Source organism: Somniosus microcephalus, chromosome 18 (assembly GCF_052327205.1).
Source record: "Somniosus microcephalus isolate GS21.2 chromosome 18, FLI_Smic_1.0, whole genome shotgun sequence".
In the NCBI taxonomy this organism is placed as follows: Eukaryota; Metazoa; Chordata; class Chondrichthyes; order Squaliformes; family Somniosidae; genus Somniosus; species Somniosus microcephalus.
In genome coordinates this window covers 59,785,930-59,795,689 of record NC_141004.1, presented here as the reverse complement: position 1 = coordinate 59,795,689, position 9,760 = coordinate 59,785,930, and positions in this window count along the sequence as shown.

The window sequence follows — 9,760 nt, the reverse complement described above, 5'->3', positions numbered from 1 at the left end:
ATAAGGGAGCCCCGAGAGTCTCCAAAAAGCAGAAAAGAAAAAGAAGAAGCAGAAGATGATAACTATCGCAAATATTATCACTTCTACCAGATCATGCGTGGACCCTACGAAAGGAGTTAAATCAGTTGGGAAGTAGGAAAATATCAAGGCAACCCAGTTGTTGTAAAAGTCAGCACTGCTGGTTCAGCAGGACGAAAGTTCAAGCTGTTACGTCAAGAAAAGGACATGGAGGAGTCACGCTAGCAATGTGAACCATCTACACCAAAGAGATGTTGTTCGGACCGAGTCAAGATCAGAGACTGAATCTGTGAACTGTTCCCGCAGAGACTGAACCTGTGAACTGTTTCCCACCGAGACTATGTCTGTAAATTGTTTTATATGAAGTTGAAGATATGTTATGTTTAATGGGGACTCTGTATGTAATAAGCTAAAAAGGGAGGATTGTAGTGTATGTACCCGTCTACCTTTAAGAGAACTATTGTATGTAACCGTTCACCTTTAAGAGAACTACTTTAGGTGTGGCACTACTTGTTTGGCTTCTGTATACTGTAATACCGACGGTGACCACACCGGTATATAAGTGTTGTGGCATGATTCCTTGGGCAGATTCGCCCTGACCTTCGAATAGTAAAGACCTGTTTGTTTGTTATTCCTGAAGTCTGTGTCGTTATTAACTGTACAACCCACAGACTTTACACAGAGGAGATTCACCAGGATGTTACCTGGGATGGAGCGCCTCAGCTATGAAGAAAGACTAAACAGGCTGGGGTTGTTTTCCTTGGAGCAAAGAAGGCTGAGGGGGGACCTGATTGAGGTGTACAAAATGATGAGGGGCATAGATAGGGTAGATAAAGAGGAACTTTTCCCCTTAGTAGGGGGGTCAATAACAAGGGGGCATAGATTCAAGGTAAGGGGCAGGAGGTTTAGAGGGGATTTGAGGAGGAACTTTTTCACCCAGAGGGTGGTTGGAGTCTGGAACTCGCTGCCTGAAAGGGCGGTAGAAGAAGGAACCCTCACAAGATTCAAGAAGCATTTGGATGAGCACTTGAAATGCCATTGCATACAAGGCTATGGACCAAATGCTGGAAAATGGGATTAGATTGGACAGGGCTTGATGGACGGCGCAGACACGATGGGCCGAAGGGCCTCTTTCTGTGCTGTATAACTCTATGGCCTAGAAATTCAGTGGTGTTAGCGCCCACTTAGCGCCTAAAGAGGTATTTAGCGCCGGCGCTGTTGGTAGCCTGGAATTCAGTGTAGCGCAAATGGTGGCGTTAGCCGGTAGCGCTGCGCCGGCACCGATGACGTCATCGGTGTGCGCAGCGCCCCGGTTTCAACGCGATGCCGGCCCAACACCCAAATTCACTTGCAGCCGCCTCACCCGTAGCGGGCGCAAGGAGCATTTGTAAAACGGGGCCTTGCAGCTCCGAGAGGCCGGGGCGTAAAGGTGGAGGTGCGGCCGTCCGCTTTACCAGCGGCCGCTTGGCCGCTCCTTCCTCCCCGGACTCCCACACCACCCCCCCCGCGGCATTGGTGTCTGACCCCCATGAGCCCGGCACTTCTCCGTGGTGCCGGGCTCATTTGCCGGGGGAATCCAGCGGCGATCTCACGGCTGCAGGCAGCTCCTCCTTAAGAGAAGGAGGAGGCCTGCAGTACCCCAGCCTGCCGCACCGCATCGGGTGGCGCAGCGGCAGCTGGACGCCTGAAACTGACTTTCAGCGCCCCAAGTGAGGCGGCCAAACCCTGCAATAGCGCCCGCCTCCCTCTTGGGGCGCTGCAACTGAATTTCAGGCGGGCGCTACGGGAATCCGGGCGAGCGCTAAATTTCGGGCGCTAAACACCTGGCGCAACGATAGCGAAATTCTAGGCCTATGACTCTATGACTCTATGGCCTAGAATTTCGCTATCGCCGCGCCAGGTCTTTAGCGCCCGAAATTTAGCGCTCGCCCGGATTCCCGTAGCGCCCGCCAGAAATTCAGTTGCAGCGCCCAAGACGGAGGCGGGCGCTATTGCAGGGTTTGGCCGCCTCGCTTGGGGCGCTGAAAGTCAATTTCAGGCGTCCAGCTGCCACTGCGCCACCCGATGCGGTGCGGCAGGCTGGGGTACTGCAGGCCTCCTCCTTCTCTTAAGGAGGAGCTGCCTGCAGCCGTGAGATCGCCGCTGGATTCCCCCGGCAAATGAGCCCGGCACCACGGAGAAGTGCCGGGCTCGCGGGGGTCAGAGACCAATGCCGCGGGGGGGTGGTGTGGGAGTCCGGGGAGGAAGGAGCGGCCAAGCGGCCGCCGGGAAAGCGGCCGGCCGCACCTCCACCTTTACGCCCCGGCCTCTCGGAGCTGCAAGGCCCCGTTTTACAAACGCTCCTTGCGCCCGCTATGGGTGAGGCGGCGGCAACTGAATTTGGGCGTTGGGCCGGCATCGCGTTGAAACCGGGGCGCTGCGCACACCGATGACGTCATCGGTGCCGGCGCAGCGCTACCGGCTAACGCCACCATTTGCGCTACACTGAATTCCAGGCTACCAACAGCGCCGGCGCTAAATACCTCTTTAGGCGCTAAGTGGGCGCTAACACCACTGAATTTCTAGGCCTATGTTTTCTATCTTAAATATTGTACTGGACAGTAAAGTTTTTCCAGGACTCATGAATGAGATATGAATGGTAATTAAAGGAAAGTGATTGAGAGTGTAAGATTGAAACAGGAGAATTACACTACTGAATGAGAACTTGCAAAATGCTCTCAGGCAGTTTAAAAGAGCAGAAACAAAACTGAAAAAAAATCAGTCTGAACTCGATGATCTGAAACAAGAAGAAAATAATTTGAATGACTGCTTATTAAATCTCCAGGTAGATTGCCAGACCAAGGAAGAACTGGTTTCAGACTTGGAGAATAAATTAATGAAGTCAAAGCAGAATGCAAATTCTCTTGCCTCCCTTCCAGCTGAGAAGGAAGATGCTTTACTTGAAAAAGTTGACAGGTTAAAGCAGTTTTCGGAAAACATTGAGAAAAGTCAGGCAACAATAGAGACCGTGGAAAAAGAAAAGTTGAATCTTGAGAATAACTTTAAGCAACAGATTATGCTTTTAGAGAGCCTAATAGCTGAGAAAACTGCATTAGTGAAAGCTCAACTACAGAAAAGAGCACTTCAGGAGAAAGAAATGGAAGAGATTAATGTAGAGCTAGTTACTGCTAAAAATCAGCTTGAAATCAAGCAGGCTGAAGTGGCCAGATTACAGGCAGAGGGCCAAGAGCTCAGGTCAAAGCTTAAATAGCAGCAAGTAAGACCTTGAAGAAGTATTCAGCCATTAGACGACTACAATCTTTCGATAAGATACCTGAAAGCCCGAGAAAGGCTTGTATCAGATGGCATGGGTGGCATGATATTGAGATATCGGTATGAGTGTGTAAATGTGATTTGTTACGTATGAAGTAATTACCATCCAGGAATGTATGGTGAATCTGCACTGAAGAACGGGTCTCAGACATGCTCAGTTACTTGACAACAGCAAAACATGAAATGGTTAATGTGGCTCAGGAGAGCGAGACAACTTTTAAAGCATTGACACATACTCCATCGAGAAACTATCTAATTAATGAAACAATCAGAATAGAGTTAAACATACTGGTACCTGTTAGAGGGATTGAAATTGAAGTTGAAGTGGAGAGTTACATGGAATCTAGATTGGTACAATTGAGGGCCAAGGAGAAATCATGTTTAGTAAGAATTATCCACAAGGTGGATACAAGTAAAAGAGATCTGGAGAATCTTTTAAATCCATGATTTGTTGATTAGATGTTAAACTGTAATGTATTTGATATGATTGTAAGACTGAATTTAACTGTGACTGTAATAATTGTGTTTTGTAGGTAATAGAGCGTGGGAAAAAACCAGTACGAATCCAGTATGAGGTGATTTTGGTGGTGCCTCCTGTGTCACTACTACTGCAATTACCATGCTTTACGGGTCTAACAGGACCTGTCCCATCAACCAACACATTTTTAAGTATGAGCTACACAATTATGTGGCACAATTCGGATACTCGGATATGACATTCCCCTGTTGTTTGTGGGTTTCAGTGAGCTCATGATGCGACTGAACTCCTCCCTAAAGCATTTTTATGTTTTGGAGCAAGACAACTCGAGAATAGATATTGAAATTGACAGCATAGGGGACAACTCACATTGATGGGATATTGGGCTATTAATACATCAGCACACCCTTAGCTTTGTATTATTTCACATGCTCTGGTAGTTATCCAACTTGTAATGATAGTGTATTTGATATATGTAACGTGTGTAGTAAGACTTTGATACATAAGCCAATTTGGTACTCATGCCCATGACTGACAAGCACTAACAAATTAATTGAGCACACCGAAAGAGAAGATCCGAAGCAATGTAGAGGAGACCCCAGGTGGGGTAACATCAGGAAAGATAGAAGAAACAGAGGATTTCCCAGGCGGGGCAGAATTGGAACACCGGAACAGTGAATTGAATTTGAGTAAGGGGTCAGAGGTTGCTCCTTCTCCTCAAAGGAATGGACTGTAAGGAAGGGAAAAATCTTCAAGACTCCCTACTAACTAATGCCCAAGTTGAGAGAGCAATAAGAGCTGGCTAGATTAGTCAAGAGCCAATTGTGAGAAGTCAATAAAGGTATTTCCTTCTTTAAAAAAAGGGAATTGTAAGAAATAGCTGTTAGATTCAAAGATGGGTTTTAATTCTTAGACCAGGGACTGACAACAGGCAAGCGGAAAAAGATAGCATAAAAGCCAGCAAGGTCGAATATCAAGACAAATAGAAATGATAAGGACTTATAATTGTTATTATAGTTGTAGTATTATTTTGTGTCATGATGACGGTTTTGAATGCATGTTGTAGGGCAGCTGTGTCCCGAATAGTGCCGGTTGCTATAGTTGATATAATCGATATTGAGCCAGAAACCGAACAGTTAATGTGGGATAATGAACTGATAGAGATAGGAACATACATGTAAAGTTCTTTGGTCATTTGCACAGACTACCACGCCTAGCACAAAAAGATAGACAGAGGGGAAAGACGAACTTAGGTACTAAGTTTAAGCCATCAGTTAGGAGTAATCCCGGGGATGGTAAAAGTAGAAGAGAAGTTGGTATCCCTAGCCAAAATCTAAATTTGGTGCGGGACCAACAGGAGGGACTGAAGGGGTTAAAATGAACCCTCTCAGAATAACAACTTTCTTTTATGAAAAAGACTTTCTCATGTGAAAAAGACTTTCGTGCTACTTTCGCTAGTTTTGCACAAAGGACAGTGTGTAGAGAAACTTTGCAAAACAGAGATAAGACGCAACTGTGGGACAAGACAGAATGTGTGTTAAGCGATAAGAAATATGCTGCTTTAGCTAAAAATTGTAGACACAGCAGAATATAGGGGTCATGGGAATTTGACCTGTGACCAAAGGCATAGTAAGATGTAACTAACCTTTACTAATACTGAAAAGAATCCATATGTGATCAGGTGATTATTGTAATACAATGTGATCAGGTGATTATTGTAATACAATGTGATTGGGTGAAAATAGAATAAAAAGCTGTACCAACCAAGAGAGAGCGAGAAGGTGCTTGCACAGACCGCGGGGTCTGAGACTCTTCTCCCAGAGCTCTGATAATAAACTGCATCTTTTTACTTTTACACGGTTTAGATGTGAATTTATTTTCACCACAACAACCCCAAACTCTACTCTGCTCTGGAGCCTTGACATTTCTCTAGCTGCTTTTAAATTTACTCTTTCCTGAATCCTCCCACCCCCTCCTTCATTAGTTTAAAGCCCTGTCTACTGCCCTAGTTATTCGGTTCACCAAGACACTGGTCCCAGCCTGGTTTCAGTGGAGAGCCTGTCCCAACGGAACAGCTCCCTCTTTCCCCAGTACTGGTGCCAGTGCCCGATGAACTGAAACCCCTTCCTATCTCGTCTGAAAACTCTGTAACCAGGAATATTGAGCTGCCATTCCTGTCCTTCTATCAGCCATGTTTCAGTAATAGCTATGATATCGTGTCTATCTGTGCCCTCAGCTCATCTGCATTATTCACTAGACTCCTTGCATTGAAGAATATACCATTAAGTCAAACCCCTTTGTTGACTATTTTCCAGCCTTTGTTTCCTCTGCCTTCCAAACTCATAGACTAATTTTCTGCCTTCCATTTACAGCTTTGCTTCTCTCCCTTCTGAATCCACGCTCAGGTTCCCATCTCCTGCCAAGCTAGTTGAAACCCTCCCCAACAGCACTAGCAAATCACCCCCACGAGGATATTGGTCCCAGCCCTGTTGAGATGCAACCCGTTCGGCTTGTACAGGTCCGACCTCCCCCAGAACTGGTCCCAATGCCTCAGGAATCTAAAGTCCCTTCTGCACCATCTCTCCAGCCCTGCATTCATCTGTTCTATCCTCCTATTTCTGTACACACTAGCACGTGGCACCGGGAGTAATCCGGAGATTACTACCTTTGATGTCCTGTTTATAATCTCTTTCCTAGCTCCCTAAAATCTGTCTGCAGGAGCTCATCCTTGTTTCTACCTATTCATTGGTATCGATATGGACCACGACCTCTGGCTGTTCACCGTCCCCCCCTCAGAATGTCCTGCAGCCGCTCAGTGACATCCTTGATGCTGGTGTAGGAATGGTCAAATTTCTATCTAGAGATTGAGTTCAACGCAGGCAATCAATCAAAAAGGTTTTTAATGTCAAACTAATGAGTTTAAACAGATTGATGCAAGAGAACTATGAATATAGGTCTTAACAGGTCGGAGGCTCCATGAGGACTGCCTGGGCGGTCCCGTGGATGGCGTCATGACGTCATCACGTTTTTCCCGCGTTTGGTTGATCACGTGATTAGCGGCATGACGTCATCGCGTTTGCCCGCGCTCTTAAAGGGACCGCACACTGTACATACAAACAGTATATACAATGGTACAGATTTAGTCTGTAGCTAACACATCGTTAAAGGGAATTATGTACAGTTGTTCAGAGTCCCTCAGTGGCTCTGCCACATGCGCCCCCCCAGAATTGTCTTTAACGGAAAAAGTCAAACGGTGAGGGGGTCTGACAAGCCTGTCAGAACGACTCCTGTATTCCCGAAGCGGAAGCTGTTGGATGGCGGGCGGTCTGGCGGGTGGTTGCACTTGTTCTGGCGTGACGGCGGTGGGCGGCCGACCTCGTCTCGGTGGCTGTGCGGTCTCGACGGGACGGTCAAGGTCCAGGTGTGCCGGCTTCAAACGGTCGACCGAAATGTGGTCCGGTTTACCACCGACATCCATGTTGAAGGTTTTGTCTCCTGCCTCTAACACGCGGAAAGGTCCAGTGTATGGGGCCTTGAGCGGGTCCCAGTGAGCATCGTGGCGGATGAACACGTAGTCGGCTTGTTTCAGCTCTGCTGGAACGTGAGAGCCCTGAAACCCGTGATGCAATGTGGAAACCGGCGCAAAACATCTGGCTGCTTCCTGGTGACTGATAAGCTGGCGTGAGGCGGACCATGGCTCCATTGGTGTTGGCAGGAAATCCCCGGCACTCGCAGCGGCTGACCATAAACGAGCTCTGCCACGGAAGAGTGAAGATCTTCCTTGGGGGCCGTGCACAGGCCCAACATGACCCACGGCAGCTTGTCTGCCCATCCAGTGTCTTGGAGGCTGGCCCTCAGTGCGGCCTTAAGCGATCTATGAAAACGTTCGCACAGACCGTTCGCTTGTGGGTGGTAGGCTGTGGTGCGGTGTAACTTGACACCGAGTCATTGAGCCACCACATTCCAGAGTTCGGAGGAAAACTGCAGTCCCCGGTCTGAAGAGATGTCAGCAGGCACTCCAAAATGGGCGACCCATGAAGAGATGAACGCCCTGGCCACGTTCGCTGAAGTAGTAGATGACAGGGGAACCACGTCCGGCCATCTGGTGGTGCGATCTACTATGGTCAGGATGTGCGTAAAACCATGGGAAGGTGGAAGTGGTCCTACCAGGTCCACATTAACGTGGTCAAACCGTCGCTCAGGAACTGCAAAGGTGGCCAATGGAGCCTTGACGTGGCGCTGTACCTTGGCCTTTTGGCAGACCACGCAGGTGTTGGCCCAGTCGCGGACATCTTTATGCATGCCCCACCAAACGAACTTAGATGACATTAGCTTCTGAGAAGCCTTCATTCCTGGGTGTGACAACCCATGTATGGCGTCAAACACCTTGCGGCGCCAGGCGACCGGCACAATAGGGTGAGGGTCCCGAATGGAGAGGTCACACAGCAATGTGGTACCAGCCGAATGGAACCTGACGTCGGCCAACTGGAGGCTAGTGGTGTTGGTGCGGTAAGCCTGCACTTCTGGGTCTGAGACTTGGTCTGCTGCCATGAGGGCGTAGTCGATGCCCAGCTGGACCGCACGCACGGTCGCGCGGGAGAGGCAATCTGCCACCAGGTTGTCTTTACCGGCCACGTGCTGAATATCTGTGGTAAATTCGGAGATGTATGTCAGCTGACGTTATTGTCGAGATGACCACAGTTCGGCGGTCTTGGCCATGGCAAAAGTCAGTGGCTTATGGTCGACGAAAGCGGTGAAAGGGCGTCCTTCCAACAAGAAGTGGAAATGGCGGATGGCCAGAAAAAGGGCTAGTAACTCCCTATCGAAAGTACTGTACGCCCGCTCGTTACGCCGCAGTTGACGGCTGAAGAATGCCAACGGCTGCCACGTCCCATTCACCCACTGCTCCTGAACGGCGCCGATTGCGTAATCTGACGCGTCGGTGGTGAGGGCGATGGTGGCTCCTGGTAGCGGGTGCGCTAGCATGGTCGCGTTGGCTAAGGCGCTCTTGGTGTCGGTGAATGCCCGGTCCATGTCAACCGTCCAGCCTACCAGATCCTTGCCAGACTTGCCCTTGAGGGCCTCATACAGGAGCTGCATGAGCAGTGCTGCCTTAGGCACGAAACATTGGTAAAAGTTTACCATGCCGAGGAACTCCTGCAGGGCCTTTATGTTCAGCGGGCGTGGAAAGGATGTCACCGCCTCTACCTTCGCTTGCAAAGGAACCGCTCCCTCTGAGGTAATGCGATGTCCCAGGAAATCAATTTGGTGCAGACCAAACTGACACTTGGCTGGGTTGATAATCAGGCCGTGTTGGCTGAGGCGTCGAAAGAGGGTGCGGAGGTGAGAGATGTGTTCCTCCTTATTAGGACTGGCAATGAGGATATTGTCTAAGTAGACAAAAAGGAACTTGAGGTCCCGCAGCACGGAGTCCATGAGGCGCTGGAAAGCCTGGGCGGCGTTCTTCATCCCAAACGGCATCCTTAAAAATTCGAAGAGACCGAAAGGGGTGATGACTGCGGTCTTTTGGATGTCTTGCGGGTGCACCGGGACCTGGTGGTAGCCTCGGACAAGGTCAACCTTGGAAAAAACGGTGTTTCCTGCCAAATGGGCAGAGAAATCCTGGATGTGGGGGTTCGGGTATCGATCAGGAGTGGTGACGTCGTTTAGGCGCCAATAGTCGCCGCAGGGCCGCCATCCGCCACCAGGTTTCAGAACGATGTGAAGAGGCGAAGACCAGGAACTATTCGACCTGTGAATGATGAATAATCCCTAAGCGTTCCATTGTTGCGAACTCCGCCTTCGCGACCGCTAGCTTGCCAGGTTCGAGGCGCCGGGAGGCCGGTGGTGGTGATTTGGTGTTCCACACCATGTTTCGTGGCCGTGGAGGAGACGTGGGCCTGGTCAGGTCTGGAAATTCGCCTAGCAGGCGAGTGAACTCATTCAGAGTCG